This window comes from Mixophyes fleayi, chromosome 9 (assembly GCF_038048845.1).
Source record: "Mixophyes fleayi isolate aMixFle1 chromosome 9, aMixFle1.hap1, whole genome shotgun sequence".
Lineage (NCBI taxonomy): Eukaryota > Metazoa > Chordata > Amphibia > Anura > Limnodynastidae > Mixophyes > Mixophyes fleayi.
This window is the reverse complement of record NC_134410.1, coordinates 102,581,031-102,589,957: the sequence shown is the minus strand read 5'-3', so window position 1 is coordinate 102,589,957 and position 8,927 is coordinate 102,581,031.

The following is an 8,927-nucleotide window of genomic DNA, read 5'->3' as shown; positions in this document are numbered from 1 at the left end:
TTACTAAACTGTGGGTTTGAAAAAGTGGAGATGTTGCCTATAGCAACCAATCAGATTCTAATTATCATTTATTTAATACATTCTACAAAATGATAACTAGAATCTGATAGGCTGCTATAGGCAATATCTCCACTATTTTAAACCCACAGTTTAGTAAATATACCCTTTAGACTTTTTTTTAAATAAACACATCAATCAATCTGTGTTAAATCTATACTAAGGCAATCTATATTAAAGAACATTTTGTAGTTATATCAAGACAAACTATACTTTAAAAAAGTTTCACAAGTTTAGAACTGATACCATGACTTCATCACTATTTTCATTTCATTCATCCCCATTCGCTTTTGAAATCATAGGGGGGCAACTGGCTCCTCCCCCAGTTCCTACACACCTGCTCTATGGGGGGGGAAATCAGTTACCTGTCCCATGAGGATCTCTCATGATAAAACCCTATGGGATGTTAGAGCTATAAAATATTGCTGACTTTTGCTCACACCTTAGATATGTGAGCAAAAATCGGCAATGTTTTACTTATCATAACAACCAGAAATGCGCACATTGTGCAAGGCTCCGATGGGACTTCGCAGGTAATTGAATTCTTAATGCTATGCTTCATAACCACTAGGACAGGTCTCAAGCTCTGACAGATACTTTCAGATTAATGACCCAGATTAATTATTTCCTTCCACAGTGTGGGAGGCCCATAAAGATGATATGGGGGAATTTTATTCAAATTGCATAAGACATCGAGACAATATGAAATTGACGATCTTAGCGCTGAAATATAAATATGCCCATAGAGAGGCTTTAGTGAGACAAATATGAGACCTCTGTGGGACACTCTCAGACACGATGACTAGAAAAGATTTAGGGAATAAGGGTGCACTATAGACAGTATTTTTACTGGTACACAAAGAAATCCCAAACCTTGCTAGCAATAAAGAGCAAGAGGCAAAGAATAAAATGATGCTGCAGTGTACAAGAGGATTATGATACAGGTTGATTTTTTTGATTAAACAATTCAAAGAAAAGGGTTACGAACCCAATTATCTAAACACTAAGAAGCAATCAGTAGACTTTATAGAACAAACATTTGTTGATGATAATAATAACTACAAATGAAGCTTTATATGTTGCATTAATAAAGCCCCCAAGCGACTTGAGGATATTATTAAGAAATACTGTGATTTTCTCTAATTGCAGTGGTTGGAACTATCATTGGTGCGGCAGGTGCCATGCACCGGGGCCCATGGAGATAATGGGGCCTGCTGCATGGCAGATGCAGAGGGTTGGGACCCCTGGTTCCCTCCTGTCAGTTTCCCTGCCCTCAGCTCGCTAGTTCCGCCTCTGTCTAATTCGACCTAATACTGCACGATATACATGCAGCCTTAAATATAAACTGATTTCATGTACAGTATGGCTAAGAATCTTAAGAACAATACAGCCCCTACCATAATAAATATTCCAGGTAAAGCTATTTAGAACAAATGGGAGAAATGCCACTCTTGCAGCATGTGCAATTTGTATACTGATATCATAACCACTTTTAAATCTTTTAGCAATGGCAAAACTTTTAAAATGACAGGATCCATTAACTGCAAACCTACCCAGCAGATTTATAGACATGTTTCTGAATTCCACTATAGCGATTCTGACTTTTTAAAAGGACATGGGATAGAGTCTATTAAAAGAAATCTATTGAATGTATTACCTAAATAGCATGATCCCATCTAGCTTTAACGATTGCTATGATCTTAAGGATTTTTTTTATTTGATTTTCTTTATTTGTATTTAATTTGCATTTTCCACGCATACATATTTATATTATTCTACAGTATATATGTATTCTTATATTAAATTTTTCTGACTGTTTTACTTTTATTTTATGTATTTACTTGCTTATATTTATTGTCTTTAGATTTGTATGCTAAAACTTTCACAATCAAGTATCCTCATCTTGTATAACAATTAAGTAAGAACATTTTCTCCATTAATAATGTTAGAATTGTCAAGGATGTCAGAAATTAAAGTGGAATCATTGATATATGAATGTATAGAATTCTTTATTTTAACATTGACAATGGTTGAGAGTCCTTTGTTCAGAGGTATATCAGGATTGAAAATGGGTAACAGAGTCAGAAACTCTGGATAGCTCACATAGAGCAGAGTGTAAGGATCTCCAGATATCACAAATCTAGCAGAGTGTGAGGAACTGAGGATAGCACACTGACTGCATGACATCAGGAACCCAGGATAGGACTATGGTAGCAGGCTGTTAGTAGCTCAGGATAACACTCTGGTAGCATAATGTTAGGAACTCGGGATAGCACACAGATAGTAGAGTGTCAAGAACTCAGGATTGTATATGGGTAGCAGAGTGCCAAGGTCTCAGAATTGCATATGGTAGCTGAGTGTCAGGAACTCAACACTAAGCTCAGGTATGTAAAGTGTTGGGAGCACATGTATAGCAGAGTATTAGGAATGTACATTTTGCAAACAAGTTGAAAAGTATCATGAATTCAGGATAGCACAGAGTGTCAGAGACTCACAACAGTAGGACCAGGAACTCAGAATTGCAGGAACAGGACCGTGCATCTGCCTATCCATCCACATGTATGTGCAATTCTTATTGTAGCCTTTTTATATTACCAATGACTGATTTACATGCGTGGCATTAATCTCTGCAGGTTGTTGTGGCTGTGCTGATTAGAACTCAGAACCTATGGCTCCTGCTTACAAGTGTTTTTTACATTTGCAATCATTGACTTATGCCAATAATGTAGAGATGAGCGGTTCGGTTTTAAAGAAATCTGACAGATCAGAGATTTGGGGTTCCGAGTGAAACCAAGTCATGACTTGGTATGCAGCACAATTTCAGATCTCAAAAACGATAAAATACATTGGAAAGGGTCAGCAGCAATATTTTCGCCAAAATTGGTGACAATTTGGACAGTTGTGAAGAGATCATTGTAAAATAGACTGTAAATGATTGTTAATGCTATAAATAGTAATGTAAGAGCAAAAACAGCTCAAAATCCCATCAGTTTACTGATTTTCCCCAATTTTTCATTAAATCCAGATCCAAAACGAAAATCTTTCATAATTTTAGGGCAAAACCTGCAGCAAAACCAAAACATGAAGGCGTTTTAGAACCAAAACCACATCTAAAACTAAAACACGGGGGTTCGCATACATCTCTATAATACTGTACATTTATAGGCTAATTCCCCTGTAAAGATTACCAACCTAATAATAAAAAGAGGGCTTCTATACTTCAATATTCACCATGTGTTACAATGTGCATGACTGATCAATAATTAACCTTTTATAACTTTAGCTGTGCGTTCCATGTTTCCTATATATTTTTGCTTCTCTTTACTAGAGGTATGAATACGTCTTCACAGCAAAGGACAAAAAGAAAGTTGAGCAAAATATCATGCTATATACAGTTTTCAGACATTATTCATTGTAAGCCACAAACAAAGCTCAAAAGAAAAAAATTAGGACAGACATTGGAGTTTTTGATCCCTATACCAAAGACTACTTTTTTTCACATCTAAATCAATGTTAAAGTTGAACATAATGGGAAAGAAGTCCTGTCAAGTGCAATTAATGTGACAATTCCACTTTTCAAAGGTTGTCTGCATTTATGTGGAAAAGTGTGAATGTTGTACTGATAGTGAACAGGAATAAACTACAGAAATAGCCTTATTTCTATTGTGCTATGTATTTGACCCAAGCCACACATATTTAATCACACCAAATGAAAAAAAATCCCAGCACTTTTAGATGAAATTCAAATAACTAAATAAAACTTAACTAAAACAAGTCTCAAATGTCTACATTAACAATTATACCAAAATATTTATCCAAAGGGTAAAATATTAGCAAGCATACAATGAAATAAAATAATATATTAAATTACTAGCAAAATTGCTATTATGGACATAATAGGCTATAATACTGACCAAAGATTGAGCATAAGCATGGGAAACAAATGGATCTCCCTATATTTAATATCTCTGATTGCTCACATTATTCATTTCTCAAATGATGTCCTCCCAGAACTTCATAAGTATCACTAGAAAAACCAATGTAGCGAAACATATGTTTCTATTCAACTATATTTTAAGATATTTCACTAATATTAGGTTAGCAGCAGAAATTACGAGTTGTGCAACTAAAAATATAGTACACATCTTTATTTTATAACATAATTATAAAATAATTGATTATTAATACAATTGATCAGCAACAAACAGTTTATCGCATATGGAGGTAGAAAGGAAGGAAAACATGTCTTTTAGGGGCACTCATGATTATTTGTTGATATAAAACATATTTAAACACTGCGCAGTGTTATTTAAATTGTGATCCATGCTGCCGCTATAAGAACAGGGTTTGGGAGATTTATCAAATAAACAGGAGCTTATAAGACATATGTATAGGCAATAGGGGTAATCACTCAGACCTTATATAGGAACTCAGATAATAGGGATCCAGGTATAGGTCTCTAATAGGAATTCTGATTAAGAACAGCTACTAACAGATAATTTGATAGCAGCATTGTATCGATCCGTGAATGGAAAGGAGAATGTAGTCCTACCAATGTGAAATACTAGATAATAGGACACGCTGTAAACAATATTCTTTATGCTAGCTAATTATAATCTAGCACGCAGAATATCCCATAAAAGATGCAATAGGCACCTTGATAACCTAACTAGTGTCTTGTCATAACTCCACATGGTTAAGATCAATGTCCAATTGGTTATATACTCCAATATACTGAGTAATTAATCTCATTAAGAATAAATATAACTTGGAAGATACAATACCCAATTGTACTATAAATCATGATAACCTGCATACATAGACAGGATAATATATACTCCCCCTGTACCTAACAATTGTATTTCTCTAATTTATCTGGATAATCTGTTTATAATACCAGTAAACAGGGCAGCATGAGGATCATAGTTACCCATATACAGTATAAATAGGGAAATTTACAAACTATCAACACAGCGAGGCTAAGCAGTTAGTTCTGCCAATTTTAAATTTATATTTGTTTTCAGTTTATTTCAATCTCGAGTATTTAATTTATTATTTTTGGTTTTATTTCGCTACTAGTGGTACTATGGTACTAATTTGGGACGTCAACATAGTTTTAAAATGAACCAATAAAATGTATGTTTTATATCAACAAATAATCATGAGTGCCCCTAAAAGACATGTTTTCCTTCCTTTCTACCTCCATATGCGACTACTAGTTTCACATGTGTAGGGTGCACCAACCCAGCCAAATTGATAACATATATAAGTAGTAGTAGACTGAGTATATGATTACCTGGTGCGTCAGTATATTTTTCTTCTAACAAACAGTTTATGCAAAGTATCAGATGCAGATTATCAGGTTCAGAATGATATGCAGATGGCTCTATTATCAACAGGCAGAAATGGAATATAGAGAAAGTCCCAATATCAGAGCAGGAGATTACCCCAAATCAGCAGATGTGGTACAGTGGGATGTCACAGTGTACTTGTGAACAGTATATATCAAAGTTCAGATAATCCGAAGTATTCTGAGACCCTGACCCAGACTCATTTAAAACAGCTGGTCACATTAGCACTTGAAGTAGTAAAAAAGTCAATGCAAATTCTTACCTCTCCAATTGGATCGAGGAAAGCTACACAACTGATGGTTAGGATGCAGGAGTAGCTGAACACCAAAGAGATGTACATCAGACGTCAACAAATAGAACAAGCTGTATAAATGGTAATGATACTGCTGTTGCGGCTTTCTTGGGACACCACCTCGGCCAGAAATGGAGAGCTCAGGATATGACAGATGGGCAGGTAGCCAGAACACAAATGATCAGACAGAACCAGAATGGTATTCAGACATAGTCAGAGATCAGAACCAGAATCATAGTCAGACATAGCCAAGGATCAGAACCAGAATTGTAGTCAGATGGAGCCAAGGATCAGATCCAGAATTGTATTCAGATGTAACCAGGAATCAGACCCAGAAAGCACCTTAACCAGCTTGCCCCTCGTTTCTCACAAAATGTGGATTATAGCATGTACTTATTATAGCCCTTGTTTTTGTTCCTCGGCTCAACAGAGTACAAATGCTGTGTCTATTTACATGTGGATAAGGGGCATTGTAGCTCATTGTAAATATGTATATTGTTTACTGCATATTGTAGATATTGCAGTGAAGCTGTTATTCATTGTTCTTAAAGTGAAGCCAGGTGGGTTATGGGTAAGGATGAGATTCCAGGATGATGTTCGCCATAGGACTAGTCCAGACATTTTGTCTACAACCCAGCAGGGTCTTCTGTTGAAGCACAGCTAATTTCTACTGCCTCTACACCCACCCCCCCTTTCCAATCCTCTGATCCAGCATCCACCAATGTTTAAAGAGGGAGAGAGCCAGGGGTTTGCCCAGGGAGGGTAAAACACTGCAAAAATTTGACCCTAGATATAAGGAGCCAATCCAGGGGGGAGATGATGTTAATTCTGGGAATTGATGAATGGAAGCTGCAGGGTAGCTGGTTGTTTGGAGTTGCCATTTTCTACCAGTGCAATACATCAGCAAATCCATGGATCATCAAGTCAGGACAGCCAGGTGACTGCTTAAACTAGTGGTGTAAGGGACAGATAATGTGACGATCCTGCCTGGAATTTATTTACTGTTTGTACATAATATTCTAGGGATTGTTTTTATTACAATAAATGTATTGTTTTACTTTCTAACTGCATTTGCCTGAGTGAATATATGAACCATAAATGGTACTGGGGTAGGCTTCCCTGGCATAGTTAGGCACCCCTCGGTGGTCAGCCAGCTTGAAGTAGGTATAATTGGGCCAGAAAACCTGATATATTAATACAGAAGATATTAAAGCACAGGAACCAGGTTATCACTGGCAAAGATGCCATTTTGGGCTAGGTCTTAAATAGTGTAGGAAACTAATCAGGATAATATAGGTAACACACCTGCAATGGAGCTCAGCCTAATTGAAAGCAGAGATCTCTCAAACACAGGAAAATACAGCAAAACCTGACATCTAACAACAAACTCCTAACACATGCAAGTAGCACAGAAACAGAATCCTACCATAATCCCTGTACAACTTGGAATATTTTAATAAATACTAATACAAAATTATTTTATTTTGACTATTGTGGACCAAAAACAGTGAATTCATTTCAGAACCTTTCTTCTTGTTTTGGACATAATAGGCTATATAACAACAATATGTGCACAGAATAAATTGGAGGACCACTACCCAAGAAGCTTGTTTAGGACCAGAGTACACCATGTATCTGGTGCCCAAGCCAATAGTGGGTTGGCTTACTGTGTCCAGAAGTGATCCAGTGTCCAAAGCAGTATTCAAAAAGGTTTCGTTATTCCAGGAGGTGTGCAGCATTCAGAGATGTTCAGGAGTCTGGAGGATATCCAGCATCTAGGGAGGTCTGGTGGGCATCCAGTGTTCAGATAGGACCTAATGTCCAAGGGTATCCAATGGCCTGGCTGTCTAGAGCATGCAGTACCGCATCTTGAGTCTCCAGGAATTAATGACTGCAGTCAGAGTTTAGTGTGGTCATATCCAGACATAATCCAGGACCTCAGAGCTGACAGAACCCCTTGGACATTGTGAGTAATCTTATGAATTATTGCTATTACACATTGGGCTTCTGATAGTTATTGACTTGCCTGTTTCAACTAGGGGGTCTGCTTTTAACTATACTCATCACATTTAAAGTGGCCATTGCCGTAGCTACTAAAAGTGAGACAGAGACTAATTGTTTAAATACCATTCCTCTGTCTGAGTCAACACATGTGTTAACTGTGTCATATGTTCTTCCTTGGAGGTTAGTGATCAACTGTGTCCCAGGGACAGGATTATTCATTTATCAAGCACTGCCTTATTCTCCAGCAAGAAGCCCATCACCAATCGTGTCACCAATAGTATTTTAGCTTTGTGCTATCGCAACTGTAAATATGTTACATGTGTTATTTTGACTGTGTTTGTCTATCTAGTTTAGTGTGGATGACTGTTGGTGAAAGTAGGTGTAGTATTAGAATAGCAATGCACTCTCAGGTGTACATAGTGAGCCATGTGCTACTATTTGTGGAGTCTGTAATATTTTAACTGAATCTATTCTGACTACATTGTTGGGGATGTGTACATCTATTGTGAAATCAAATTTCCCCCACTAATTGGTGTTAATGTTATAGTCTTTCATTGAGGTAAAGTCATTTATTACTTATGCATTTTGTGTGCTGCTCAAAAATCCATCTACTATAACAAGATAGCAAGATGGCGGCCTGTAGCCACAGCTAGTGATTATTATGTGTTTTACCAAGTCATCCTGCATTATTTTTTTTGCTGTGTTCTAATAAATGCATCCAGTTGCTTTTCCCACAGTCAGGTGTGTCTCTTCCCTACTGTGTAATCACATTTAGCGAGGAGTCCCCTGGTAGGACTCTGTTACTAACCTGAGGACTACAAGTAACATTTGTGTTGAGGCACGACAATAGCAACACACATATTAACATTCAACTTCCACCCCAGGAGGTCTAGGCTCTAGGTATCATTTGAATATATTTAACTGCCAGTTATGTAAAGTAAGACCAAACAAAATACCAGCTGTGTGTCCCAAACTGACCAGCAATACTGATTAACATCTGTTCTGAACGGATCACTCTGGACAGACAAGGGCCACTATCTGTTAGTGTGGCAGGTGACTGACTGATCAGGCTAGCCGCACCACATCAGAACTGTTTCGTTCAGTCACCCATATGCATGGCCACTTGGACAGATCTAGTCACTGCAAATGGGCAGATTAAATTGTGACTGTTTTTTAATGTCCATTTAATTACTGTATGTTTTGGTTTAGAAAGGGAAGAGAGC